This window comes from Echinops telfairi, unplaced genomic scaffold (assembly GCF_000313985.2).
Source record: "Echinops telfairi isolate 266 unplaced genomic scaffold, ASM31398v2 ScPeMD7_7427;HRSCAF=8465, whole genome shotgun sequence".
In the NCBI taxonomy this organism is placed as follows: domain Eukaryota; kingdom Metazoa; phylum Chordata; class Mammalia; order Afrosoricida; family Tenrecidae; genus Echinops; species Echinops telfairi.
Window position 1 is genome coordinate 16,415,878 of NW_022111327.1, and position 15,678 is coordinate 16,431,555.

Below are 15,678 nucleotides of genomic sequence, written 5' to 3' on the forward strand. Positions count from 1 at the left end.
TTTAATCATTTTATCATTACAGATGTTGTAACAATTCGTAATTCAGTGAGATCAATCCTGCTTATAAAATTGTTGCCTCCATCAGTTTCTAAATGTTTCCTATCTTCTTAAACTCCTTGATATAAGCTCCCCTTTACCCCTCCCTCCCACAACCTACTCCCCTGGAGGTCTTATTGCTATGTTATAGATATAGATATATAATTATAACAATAATTACACTATTCAATATATCCATTCGCCTACAATTGTGTTATTCATTCCTCTCGAGTGGGATTATACAGTCATCATTGCTATAAGCCACCTCACTGCCTTCATCCTCTTCCCCACCCCACCTCTCTTCCTGTGTCCTCAGGGAATCATTACTCCTGTTACTGTTTCTGGTGTTATCTATCTTTACTTTCATGCAGTTCACAATCTTAATTATGCATTTGAGCATACTCATATCTTACTAGGTTATTGAGGTAAGACCATAATTATAACAGTGAGGTGAGGAAATATTAAAGAACTAGAGGATAGAGTGTTTTTCATCAATGCTATACCGCATTCTGGACTTAACACCCCTGCTGTGTGACCTTTCTGTGAGGGACTGTCACATTATCTTCAGGTGTGTTTGGGGCCTCCACTTTGTCCATGCTCCATCACTTCTATTTGATTGCTTATTTTTTGTTGTTGTTGATTGTTTGTTTCTTTGCTTTTATGAACTTCTGATACCTATTCCTGTCAACACCTCATGATCACACAGTCTGTCTGGTTTCTTCCATGTGGGAATCCCTGTTAGATGGCCACTTTTTTAACTTCAAGCCTTTAAGACCCCAGACACTATATCTTTCAATAACTGGGCATCATCCACTATGTTCACCACACTTGCTTGTGCACCCATTTTGTCTTCAGTGATTATGTCTGGAAGATGAGCATCACAGAGTGCCAAATTATTAGAATAAGCTGTTTTTGTACTGAGGTAAGATTTGAGTGGAGGCCCAAAGTTAATCTGCTTCCTTGATATATGTATGTATATATATATATATATAGATATAGATATAGATAGATATAGATATAGATATAGATATAGATATATGTATGTGTATACACACACACACACAGAAGGTGGGAGAAATGCATCTATCTTTATATCTTTGTATATTTACATATATAACACTTCTATGTTTCTACCAAGACACTAATTCACCCATGGTGAGGGTATTGCTTATGTCTCTGCAGGAAAGGTGAAAGACACAGACTTCAATCTGGTTTGCCAATCCTGGAGGGCAATCTTCCTGGAGCAGCTGGTTAACAGGGAGGACTGCAGGACCTATCCCAGCTGGAGATATGATGTCCCTTCCATCCCCTCCCTAGAGAAAAGTGCTACAGGAGACAATACTAAAGAGACAGACTGGGGAGAGTGGCTGGTCTGTCCCACACACATGGGAGCAAATTCAGAGCAGAGTGCAACAGACCAGCAATTGGAGGAAAGCCACAAAGCGCCTGAGGAATCCTGATTATAGACTTCTGTCTAAGGGATAGTGCTAGACACCACATCTGAAGTGGTTGGGGTTACCCACAAGGGGGCCACACTGAAAGTCTAAGGTTTGAATGGGTGGTGGGTCACTAGAGTGCTCCACCTCTGATGTCAGTAAGAGCAATGGGGACTTATAGGAGGTGTGCCCTTTGGCCCTGAATGCTAAGGTCTGAAAGAGTACAAGTGCTATTGGGTAATGGGGTCCTGGGATATTGAACCTGGAAAGAATGGGGATCTGGACAGACAGATTATAACAAGTTCTTCCCCCTATTTAATAGAGAGAGACTCATCTACCCTGGGATTGGAGAACAACTAGACACAGAACTATTTCCATGGTTTCTTTAAAAAAAACAAACAACTTATTTATTTATTTGTTTATTTTTATCCTTTCTTTTTCTCTTGGGTGTCTATCTATGTAAGACAGGTAGGATAAATAAGGGCAAGGAGACCCCTAAGCGACCTATGGTTAGGGGTTGGAGTGTTATGGGAGGGAGCTCAGGAAGAGGTGAGGGGAGGGGAGTTGTGAGCCCACAATGACAGGGACAGGGGAAAAGCAAGGGTTCTAAAACAAAAGGTGAGGAGGATGTAGCACTCCTGGTTGTGTTTGATCAATTGAAACAAATCCGAGAGGAACCCTGGAGAGTTAAACAGAGGGTAATCATGATGGTGGGGCAGAACTAAAGAAAAAGAGGGAGGTAGAAAAAAGTAAAAATTACATATAGAGTTATACCTATGTATATATGTATATATAAAACTATACAGAATTCACTTTTTTATCCAGGTAGCCAGATGTCTTTGATCTTGTGTGGAGCCACATGATATTTGGAATAGCACATTTCAAATTGTTTAAAATATGAGATGATGTAAGTCATTTAACATCATGTTCTAAGCAAAATGTTTTGTCTGTACAAGAGATGTCCAAAGTACCTTTATTAAACACTCATGAACTTATCCAGAGCAGAAAATTGGCACTTAATCATGCTTAATAAGAAGAGGTTGAGGTCCAAAAAATTCATATTTGGTTAATTTTCAGGCTACTTTGTGAATCCTGCAAAAAGATTTATTCTGAGCATGCAAAATGGAATTTCATTTTTTCTACTAATACTCAACGAAACATTCTTCCATCAGCAACATTCATTCTGGAATTGAATTTGGCTATCATTGCTCATTCTACGATATGTTTTATTAATCAGAAAAAAAATGGATGCAGTATGGACCCACAACTTCTGTATACTTTTCTAAAAGAGGACTGAATAAACAATGAAGGAACTATAAGGTCTGGTTGATGGTGAATAAAAGCAATTTTACCTAGATAGTTTGTCATTTAAAAAAAATGCTGTTTAGTTTTAGTCAGTAACACATTATGAAGTATGATGAAGCATTTATTCCTTTATTATCATCTTAGTATTCCTTTCCCAAATGCTCAGTACAATTTAGCTTCAAGTAATAATTTCAAAGATCTAAAAATCAAAGAGAGAAAAACATGAACCAATTTTAACAATCTCCTTGAAGACCAGGACTAAACACATTGCCATTGAGTTAATCTTGACTCATAGTAACCCAATAGGACAGAGTAGAATTACTCTTTAGGGTTACCAAACTATAAGGTTGTTATCTTTGCTGAAACAGACAGCCACATCATTGTCCCAGAGAACACCTTGAGGGTTTGAACTGACAAAATGTCAGTTATGCCTAGTAAAAGAATGTTAGAAAATTATTCCTGCCATCAGAGGTGGATGGGCTGAGCTTCTCAGATGTTATCATTTCCCTCCTTGCAGGACAACTGTTTTAATCACTGACCTACAACCCCTGGCAACTGCAAAAGCCAACCTCAAGACTGGGCCATTGATGAGATCTAGTAACCAGCTTTGATTTGCTATTGATCTCTAATTAGTATAGGCTATTTCCACATGACTCAGCCATTCTTGAGACTTGAACAACTACAACTAATTCACAGAGAATATTATTCACTCTAAAACACTTAACTCAGCCATTCTTGAGACTTGAACAACTACAACTAATTCACAGAGAATATTATTCACTCTAAAACACTTAACCAACAAAGAGAATCCAATAAAAACAACATTATATCAGAAACAACAGGCATAATTAATGCACATCAGAAAACAAGAAGAGGGGCACAGATCAGGGGGCTATACAGAGACACAGACTCAGGAGAATGTCCAGAGGGAAAAAAGGCATTAGAACTTTCCACGAGGGAGTGCAGAAAAATGATTATCAGGTGCTTTAAACCAATAGGGGAAAAAATTGACAGAGCTACAGAAGAATGAAAAAAGCAAAGATTAAAGAATTTAGGAAAGCACAAGAACAATCTTACCAAAAAAAGAAAAATTTGGAATATTCCAACAACTCTGAAAAGAAGTCCAGAAGACAAACTCTAAGCTATTAGGACTGGGTAACACTCTAAAAGAACAAAGCCCTTAGCCACCAGAGGAGAAATAATAATAATAATAATAATTAGAGCAGAAATAGATTAGTCAGTAAACAGATAAACAATAGAAAATTGACAAGAATTTGTTTCTTTGGAATAATTAAGTAAATTAATAAATCACTGGCAAACAACAGAGGAAAAGAAAGAGAAGAAGCAACTATTTTTAAATAAAAAACAGAACCAACTGAAATGAAAAAAGTAATTACATAATAATACTAAATTTGTATGCCATCATATTTGAAAACTTAAAAGAAATGGACAGAGGAGCTCTGGTAGTATGGTGGTTACATGTTGGGCTGCGATCCGCATGACCATAAGTTTGAAACCACCAGCAGCACATGAAAGACTGGGCTTTTCGGTCCTATAAACAGTTGCAGTCTCAGAATCCCACAGGGGATGGCTATGAGTCAGCATAGACTTGCTGGCAGAAAAAGTATTGAGATTTCGAGAAGCATATTACCTGGTTAAATTAAACAGAGTTGATAGAGAAAATATTTATCTATGTATGTATAGCATAAAAAGGAATAGATCAGGCCATTAAGAAATTCACAATAACAAAGTCCTGAGCCAAATTGTTGTACTGAGGAATTCTACACAAACCATTCCAGAATTATTGTACTGAGGAATTCTACCCAATCCATTCTGGAATTTAGAAAAGGACAGCACACGACCAAATTTATTTTATTTTATAAGCCTGATGCCAAAAGCAGGCAAAGACATCACCAGAATAGAAATCTATAGATCAATATTCTTATGAACGTAGATGCAAAAAAATTCAACAAAGTTCTAGATTTTTAAAAATTTAGTGAACAGTAGACTACTATCCCAAGGTTATGGAATGGGTTGTTGAAATTTCCTTTGGATTTCTTGTTTTGCGGTTGCTTTATGAATGGTGGATATACACTACCATATATTTACTATTTTAATGCTTTCCTTGCTTTATGATGACATGTTTTATTCTGGTTAGCATGGTTCTACTTCTGTGAATGAATGTTAATTGAAGATTTTTCCATATCACTAACCCCCATTGTTCATATATAGAGTGTCCATTTACTTAAGCATTTAATCTATACAAGGCAACAATTCACATACTGCAGTCTGAAAAGGTGGCCTTTACCTTTATAATTTCCTTTTCAAACAGTATTTTAAATTTTATACTATTGGCTAAATTAATGACACAATTGATATTACTTCTTATGCTCCAGGGATGATTTATAATGTTCATTATCAGAAAAATGATGTCTCTAAAGTGAACCAGAGACATATATAAAGCATAGATATATGAATGAGTTTGGGGTTTGCACCTAATTGTAGCCCTAATCTAAGAACAATTAGTTCTTATGACATGGTTCTACTCGATACTTGCCCTCACTAAAACATCATTGAAGTTTGGGTAGTGAAGAGACTAGATGGTGCCCAGTTATTGGAAAGAATAGCATCTGGAGTCTGAAAGACCTGCCTTTAAACATCTAAGTGAGGCTTCAACTAAGTTCACAAGGAAGAAGCCCATCAATCTGTGTGATCCAAAGATGTAAATAATATAATACAAATCTGAAGAAGGGAATGGTGTCATAGCTTAAGTTGTGAACACCCTGTTCGAAGAAGGCTATGGATGACAGTCTCAGTCTGAAATCCATTTGCAAGGTCTACACATGGATTAAGGCTCCAATGAATACCTTCTGATCACAGTCCAGGGTTGTAAATAGTTTGCTATCAGCCAGAGAGCATTGTAAAGTCAATTATGGCAGATGTAGTTAGGTTAAAATGTAACACCTCATCATTTGATCTCTCTTTTGACCCATTATAAAGTTATTTTCAATTTTAACATTTTCTGTTTCTTTTCAATTAAAGTTTTTCTCTGTTTTGTTTTGTCCATATTGTGGGTATTTTTATTTGTTTTTTTTCCTATCTATGTGTTTTATCATTTTTAATACTTTTATTGGGGGCTCTTACATCTCTTATCACAATCCATCCATCCATCCAGTGTGTCAAGCACATTTGCACACATGCCACCATCATCATGGCCGCCCAAGGAGAACTCCAAGTCCAATTCAAACTCATATTGGTGGGTGATGGTGGTACTGGAAAAATGACATCTGTGAAATGTCATCTGACTGGTGAATTTTAGAAGTGTGTAGCCACTTCAGACATTGAGGCCCACCCCCTTGTGTTCCATACTAACGGAGGACCTATTAAATTCAATGTTTGGGATACGGCTTGTCAAGAAAAATTTGGAGGACTGAGAGATGGCTATTATTATACCCAAGTCCAGTCTTCTAACCCTCGAGGATTACTTACAAGAATGTGCCTAATTTGCATAAGGATCTGATTTGACTATGTGAAAACATATCCATCATGTTGTGTGGCAGCAAAGTGGACATTAAGGATAGGAAAATTAAGACAAAATCCATCGTCTTTCACTGAAAAAAGAACCATCAGTATTATGCCATTTTTGCCAAGTCACTACACCTTTCAAAAGTCCTTCTTTTGCCTTGTTAGAGAACGAATTAAAGATCCTAAATTGGAGCTAGTTACCATGCCTGTTCTTGCCCCTCCAGAGGTTATTACAGACCCAGCTTTAGCAGCACAATATGAGAATGGTTTATTGTTGCGCACATAACCACTCGCTGGGGTAAACATGATGACCTGTGAGAGAATTAAGCAGGAGTCCAGCGTCAGAAGTCTGGTTTTAGAGGCAACTGTTCTGTGATGTCAGTGGTGGACTTTGTTTGATACTCTTATTATATAGCTAAGGGGAAGGTGCTAAGCTCTGGGATGCTGAAGGAGATGAATGGGATTTGGAGTGAATGTGGCAGTTAAAACCTTCTTCTTCTTCTTCTTCTTCTTCTTCTTCTTCTTCTTCTTCTCCTTCTCCTTCTTCTTCTTCCTCTTCTTCTTCTACTACTTCTTCTTGGACCTACATATCTAGTTCTTTTGGAACACATTTGTTTTCTTTCTTGAAATTCAAAGACAAGATCGCTAGATCACATCACAATATTCATTGGTGACATGTGGTTTGTTAACTATCATTCCCTTTTGCTTAGAACCATAATTTCAAATATCTAAAAACAAAACAAAACAAAAAACAAACTCAAAATAGATTAAATATTTAAATATAAACCTAGAGTTATAAATGTCTTTAATGAAAAAATTAGGGACAAACATACAGGCGCCCAAATAAGGCATAGACTACCAAACCAAACAGAAAACACTCACACTACATAAGATAAAATAGAAAGCCAAAACTTAAAATTGCAACATTTATATGCATCACAAGACTTTATCAAATGAATAAGAAGAGAATCCTCTGATGGCCGGAATTTTTTTGCAATGATATATCAAATAAAGGACTAATCTTGAAAATCTATAGAAACTGCAGCACCTCAATAAAAAAACACATGTAATTGATTTTTTTAATGGGCAGAAGACATGAATATACAATTCACCAAAGATGAAATCCAGGCTTCCAACAATCATATGAAAAATGTTCGTGATTCTTAGCTATAAGAGAAATGCAAATGAAAACAATGTGAAGTTATCACTCCACACCGGCACTGATAGTAAAATTAAAAGAAGAATATGGGGAGGAGGAAGAGGAAGGGGGAGAAAGCAGAAGAAAATAACAAATGCTGGAGAGGATGTGGACAGATTGAAACCCTCATACCCTAATGGTTTGACTATGGAATTGATTGCACAGTCACAGTGGAAAACAGTATGGCCCTTCCTTAAACAAAGGCAAATAGAAATACCATATGACTCAGCAATCTCTGTATTTGGTCTATACCCCAGGGAAATAAAGACCAAAACAGAAGCACACCCACGTTTATCTAAGTGCTATGCACAACAGTACAAAGAAGGAGACAATGAAAATGCCTGTCTCTGGAGGACTGGGGAAATAAACTCTGGTTACATACAATGGAATATTATGAATTCCTGAAAAACTATGGTGAAATACATCATGAGAAGAACAAATTTGGAATATATTATGCTCAGCAAATTTAGTCCATTTCAGAAAGAAAAATGTGTGAGACCACTGCTATAAAAGTACAATGGTTTTCTCATCAAAAGAAGCAGACTTTGAAGACTATAGAAGGAAAGAGGAGAGAGAGAGTGGGGAAGGAAAGAAGAGGGCCACATATGTATGGGGTTGTTTCTGGGATATTATCAGTTTTCTGGGTGGTTCTGTCTGGGGTATTTATGTTCAAAAAACAAATCAAGCTTCACAACTGTACTTAACACATTTTTCTTGTTTTTTTTTGTTATATCCCAATGTAAAAATAAATGTTAAAATACTCTGTGAGGGAAGTTTTACTATGTCATATGTATGATTATATTTCAAAATCCACTTGACATCTTTGAGCAATTATTCCTTGAGAACAGTGGCCTTGTATATCTTGTTCATTACTACAACTCTGTAAAGTTAGTTTCAAACTAAGTTCCTGGCACTTAATACGTGGTCATTAAATGTTCATGGAGTTCAATGTCCTCTTTTCTCTAGAATTATCTTATAAATAATCATACGCTGCATGAAAGTTAAAAAATATTCCACTGCAAAGAGCATCTGATGACTGTTCATCTGTGTTTTAGAAGAGCAGACTTTTATGTATATCTGTGTAGAGATGGGTGGGAGGGGGTATGTTAAGGATAGAACATTTGCAAATTATTTGCCACTAGTATATAAATGTAAGTGCCAAGTGCTAATCAGATCAGGGTGCAGCAGTGGAGCCTGCAGAAGTGAACATAGCAATTAGGGCCAGAAAACCAGAATACTCTTTTAAGGAGATAAATGTGTAATAATATGTCAGTTAGAGATACTGAAATTATACTAATAAAAATTTTCAACAATGCAGAGAGTAAGGATTACATATCCCACTTACACCTTGATGGAGAAATTAAGCAATCCTGCCAAAAAAGACTCCTTTGTAGTAATGGAGAAGAGAGTACACAATTTAATCAACTAATTTTGAGTAAACATGATTGCATTTCAATACATGTAAGGTAGCACAGCAATCTTGACAGATTTACAGAATTTCACATACACAAACTTATTGCGTAAAATATAAGAAAGACCAATGAAACCTCTTATCTCTTTGAGAGATCACTGAATGGCACAAGTGGATTGTTCTTACTATTAAACTGCCTACTAAAAAATGACTGGTGATTCAAACACACCCAAAATGCCAGAGAACATAGGTCTGTCAGTCTGCTTCTGTTAAGAGTACATAAAAAATGTTTTTAAACTATGGGGCAGTTTCACAGTGAAATACATGAGGCTGGCATGGGTTGGAACTGACTTCAAGACAATGTTAAAAAAATCATATCAATGGGAATGAGGGGGAGGGCAGAGTGGAGACCCAAAGCCCATCAGTAGTCAATTGGATACCCCCTGTCAGAAGGGCCACAAGGAAGAGACGAGTCAGTCAGGGTGCAATACAGCACCTAGCACTGACGAAACACACAACCTTCCTCTAGTCCTTTAATTCTCCCCCCCCCAACCATTATCAGGTCCCCAATTCTACCTTACAAATCTGGCTAGAGCAGAAGATGTACACTGGTACAGATAAAAGTTCGAAACACAGGGAATCCAGAACATATAACCCCCTCAGGACCAATACAGGGAGCAATGATACTAGGAGGGTAAATGAAGAAGGCGGGAGTAAGGGGGAACCGATGACAATAATCGATGTATGCCCCCACCTCCCAGGGAGAGGGACAGCAGTAATGTGGGTGAAAGGGGACAGCGGTCGGTGTAAGACATGAAGAAAAAAGAATAATTCATAAATTATCAAGGGTCCGTGAGGGAGGGAGGGAAAAAAATGAAGAGCTGATACCAAGAGCTCAATTAGAAAGAAAATGTTTTGAACAAGATGATGACAACTTATGTACAGATATGTTTGACACAATGGATTTATGTTTGATTGTGATAGTAGCTGTAAGAGCCCCCAATTTAAAAAAAAGACAATGTGTTTGGTTGGGGTTTTCGTTTCTTTTAGAGACTAAAAGTTGCACTTTAAGATTCTCCTTTTATTTTTGCTTAATAGTGTGAATTTGGTGGGAGTTCACTTTTGAGATAATCAGTTTTGTAATTCACCAATTTAAAAGACATAAAATCACCCACAGCCGGCACCACTCTCTTATCCCGCTTGTAGTAGAATACTGTCATCCTCTCCTTCCCCGAAGTGAACACCTGCCTCCACTATTCTCTACTACCCCTTCCTCTCCTTTCCCTCCCACTTCCATTACTGTTGTAGGTGCCATCGAGTTGCGCCGGACTCTATGCCCAACAGAACAAAACAGTGCCTCGCCCTGCACCATCCTTTCAATGATTCCCAAGACTGAGCCTATTGTTGCAGCCACTGGGTCAATTCATCTCCATAGTGCTGGGATGAACATGGGTGTTCATATGTCTGATTTGTACTTTGCTTCTCGTTTCATGGGGTAGATACCAAGCCAAAGGATAGTTGGACCATAGAGTATTTCTACCAGCGATTGGAGGGAGTGCCATATGAGTTTCCACAGTGTTTGCATTAATTTTACAGTTCCATAAACAGTGTTTGAGGGTTCTGCTCTCTCTGCATCCTCTTCATCATTTTAAAATTTTCTGTTATTTTAAACTTTGGTACCAATTCTGGTATGACATAGTATCTCATTATTGTTTTGATTTGCATCTCTCAAGTGGTTAGTGACTGTGTTAGTATGGGTTGACTAGAGAAAAAATTCATAGACACTCATGTGTATAAGAAAGAGCTTTATAGCTGAGAAGCAACAAAGTCCACATAGAAGAAACACACCAGCCTGTGTGATCATGAGGTGTCAGGCATCTAAGACCCAGAACAAAATCATACCCAATGTGAATGGAGTGGGGGAAGGGAGACCCAAAGCCCATTTGTAGACAATTGGACATCCCTTCACAGAAGGGTCACAAGGAAGAGATGAGCCAGTCAGTGTGCAGCATAGCAACGATGAAACACACAACTTTCCTCCATTTCTTTGATGCTTCCTTCCCCCCACTATCATGACCTCAATTCTACCTTACAAATTGGATTAGACCAGAACACGCACACTGCTACAGATAAGAGCCTGCAACACAGGGAATCCAGGATAAATAAACCCCTCAGGGCCACAATGAGAATCGAGATACCAGGAGAATAAGGGGAAGGTGGGGGGATAAAGCGGGTATCAATCACAAGGATCAACATATAATCCCCTGACAAGGAGACGAGCAGAAAAGTGGAGGAAGGGTGACAGAGGACGATGTAAAATATGAAATTAATAATCTATAACTTATCAAGTGTTCGTGAGGGAGGGCGGGTCGGGGAGGGAAGGGGAGAACTGAGGAGGTGATATCAAGAGGGAATCAAGTAGAAAGAAAATGCTTTGTAATTGAAGTTGACAGCATATGTACAAATGTGCTTAACACAATGGTGAATGTATGGATTGTGATACGAGATGCATGAGCCCCCAATAAAAGTGTTTAATAAAAAAAGAAAGAGCTTTATATACAAGAGCAACTTAATATTGAGAAAATATCCCAGCCCAGTCCAGATCAAGTCCATGAGTCCGATATTAGCCCATATGTCGTATACCAATCTGTAAAGTCCTCTTCAGACTCACAAAACACATGCACTGAAGCCGAATGCAGGAAGACCACAGGCCAGTGGGTGGGAAGTCTTGTGTATCCAATCGCAGTGTAAATATCTCAGAGCTATCAAATTGCATTGTATTTATAGATTGTTTTGGGTAGTATTGCCATTTTCATAATACTATTCAATGCCATTTTCAATACTATACAATGCCATTTTCAATTTCTATTCATGAACATAGGGTATTCATTCATTTGTGTAGATCTCTTTTGGGTTCTTTTAATAGTGTCCTGTAATTTTCTTTGTAAAATATTTTATCTACTTAGAATCATTCCTAAGCATTTCATTTTTTTCCAACAGTTTTATTGGCATGCAATTCAAATATAATACAATTCAATAGTTTAAGCACATCAAGAAGAGTTGTACAATCATCAACAAAATTACTTTTTGAACTTTTTCTTAATTCCTATATTCATTGTTACTAGCTCCCCATTTCTTCCCAACCTCCCTTGCCATAACCCCAAGGAACCATTAATCCAGTTACTATCTCTATAGATTTACCTATCCTAGATTTCATATTAATAAAATGTGGTATTATTAACAACCTGTGCTATGCAGATGACACAATCTTGCTTGCTGAAAGTGAGAAGTAATTGAAGTATTTGCTGATGAAGATCAAGGATTTTAGGCTTCAGTATGAATTACTAAACTCAATGTAAGGAAGACCAAAAACCTCACAATTGTACCAGTACTTAACACCGTGATAAATGGAGAAAACTTTGAAATTGTCAAAGATTTTGTTTTGTTTGTATCCACAATCAATGAAGTCAAGAGATTAAAAGATATTTTGCATTAGGTAATTCTGTTCCGCAAGACATTTTTAGAGTTTTGAAGAGCCAGGATGTTATTTTGAGGGCTTACGTGCAGCTGACCCAAGTCATATTCTCCATTGCATCATATGTACGTGAAAGTTGGGCATTGAGTAAGGAAGACCATAAAGTAGTGGTTTTCAACCTTCTTAATGCCACGACCCTTTAATACAATTCTTGATAAAATTATTTTCATTGCAATTTCATAACTGTAATTTTTCTATTGTTACCAATCGGGTGACCCCTGTGAAAGGGTTGTTCAACCCCCAAATGGGTCATCACCCACAGGTTGAGAACTGCTGCCCTAGAAGGATAGATGCACTTTAAATGTGGTGCTGGGGAAGAATATTGGAAGTGCTATGGACTACTAAAATAACAAACTGATCTGTGTTGGAAGAAGTTAAGACCAGAGTGCTCCTTGGAGAAAAGCATTGAACGACATAATCTTACGTGTTTGGCACATATCAGGAAAGATTAGCTCCTGGAGAAGGACATCATGTTTGGTAAAGTGGAAGGGTGTTGAAAAAGAGGACGGCCATCAAGGAGACGGATTGACTCAATGGGGGCATCAATGATTTCAGCCACAGGAACAATCATGAGGATGGTGCAAGATTATGCACTATTTGGTTGTGTTGTGCATATGGGTTGGAGCCAACTTTATGGTGCCTTAACAACAACAACAGATTTCATATAGAGAAAAACATTAAAACACAAAACATTTAAGAATAACAAAGTAAAACAGATAAAAATCTCAATAAAAAAGAACGCAGAAACTATTCAAACCTAGAACAAATTTACATGGGTCATAAGGGAGATCAAATGATATGATGTTAAATGTTAACAGGACTGCATCTGAAACGATCCACTTTCCAATGCATTCTGCATGTTAGCAACATTATTCACTTCCCTGGTACATACCCTGTTTCCCCGAAAATAAGACAGTGTCTTATATTAATTTTTGCTTCCAAGGATGCGCTAGGTCTTATTTTGAGGGGATGTCTTAATTTTCCATGAAGAAGAATATGGTACACATTTATTGTTTAATGTTTTCTTAAAAGAGACCTCACATTTCCTGTCTGCTCCAGCTGCGCTGCAGCCAACAGTGAGATGTGCAGCAGTGCCCGCTACGGTACAGAGTCCAGAGTTACCGTAGCTTCTGGGGGCCTTATTTTCGGGGCGGTATTATTTTCGGGGGGATGCCTTATATTTCAGTGAGAGGCAAAACTGTAAGTAGGTCTTATTTCCAGGGATTTCTTACTTTTGGGGAAACAGGGTAGTAAAAGGGGATTCACCAAAGGCGTAATCTGCATGTATTCCCCCTTCTTTTTTTTTTTTGTAAAAACCCAATCACCATTAAAATCAGTCAAAAGGGAAATCAAATGATAAGGTATAACATTTTTGCTTGACTCTGTCTGCCACAATTGAACTTGCAAGTTGTCTGAGGATTTCATTTTTGTGTGGCTATTGTAAGTGGTATTATTTTCTTGATGTCTTTTTTCAGCAATCTTTCCTTCAGTATACAGGCCAAATCATTCCATTGTTTACAAAAATCTTTTTAGCAATTTGTCGGGGTTTTTCTATATATAAAACATCATCTCCAAAGAGTGCGAATTTTCATGGTTCTTTTCCCATTTGGATTCCTTTGATGCCCTTTTGTCGTCTGACAATTCTGGTGAAGGTTCAGCACAATGTTGAATAAGAGTGGTGATGGAAGGCAACCCTTTCTGGTTCCTGTTTGCAGCGGAAATACCTCCAGATTTTCCTAATTGAGTGATAAGCTGTTGCTTTAAGTGCCTTTGAGTTGGTTCCAACTCAAGGTGACCCTATGTACCGCAGAATGAAACTCTACGTGATCCTGTGCCATTCTCAAAATTGCTTAGGTTTGAGTCTATCCTTTTGGCCATGGTGATAAATCCATCTTGTTGAAGGTGTTCCTCTTTGTGGTTGCTGCTCTATTTTACTAAGCATGGTGTCTTTCTCCAGAGATTGTTTTCTCCTGATGGCGTGTGCAAAGTACTTGAGATGAAGTCTCACCATAGTAGCTTTCAAGAGCATTCTGGCTGGACTTCTTCCATGACAGGTCCATTTATTCTCTGAGGAGTCCATGGTACCTTCAATATTCTTCACCAGCACCGAAATTCAGATGCATCGATTCTTTTGTCTTCTTATTCAACTTTCAATCTAACTTTTACATGCGTTTGAGGCAATTGAACATACCCATGCTTGAGTCAGCCAGCTGTACCTTAGTTCTCAAAGTAAGGTCTTTGCTTTTCAACTATTTAATGAGATCTTGTGCAGCATATATAGTCAAATCAATGCATCATTTGATTTCTTGTCTGCTGCTTCTATTAACATTGATCGTGAAAACAAGCAAGACAAAATCCTTGACAACTTTGATCTTTTCTCCATTTATCATGATGTTACCTACAGGTTCAGACATGTGGGTTTGGGTTTTCTTTACATTGTATTGCAATCCATACTGAGGGTTGCAGTCCTTGATCTTCATCCACAGATGCTTCAAATTCTCCTGAATTTATGCAGGCAAGATCATGTCATCCGGACACCACAGGTTGTTAAGCTTTCTTCCAATCCTGATGCTACATTCTTCTTCATATCATCCAGCTTCTATTTTTTATTCATTCATCATACAGTTTTAATAAGTATGCTGAGACACTAAAACCCTGATGCACACCTTTCTTGATTTTAAATGATGTGGTATTGTTTTGTTCTGTTGGCACAACTCCCTCCTGATCCATGTACAGGTTCTGCATTAGCACAACCAACTAATCTGGAATGCCATTCTTCTCAGTGAGATGTTGACTTGTTGGGTTTTTGTATGTGACCTAACTTATGCTGACAAGTATCCTGTCTATCCCTATTTTGTTGAATGTTTTTTCATCAGGAATGAAGGTTGTATATTATCAAATGTCTATGATCGTGTGGTTCTTATTTTTTGTTTTCTTCTTATGGTTTAATGTTGTGATTGTTTTTGTAATGTTGAACCATGCTTATGTGCTGGTATGAATCACACTTTATCATGGTATTCTTTTTTAATATATAGGCTGTTGGATTATTTTGGCCAGGACCTCATTGAGAATTTTTGCATTATGTTTATAAAGTATATTGATCTGTAGCTTTCTATCTTTGTGATGTCTTTGGTTGATTTTAGTATCAGAGTTATGCTCATGTTATTAAATGAGCTTGGGAGTTTGATACCCTTTTCTGTATTCTGGAAGAGTCTGTGTAGAATTGGTCTTC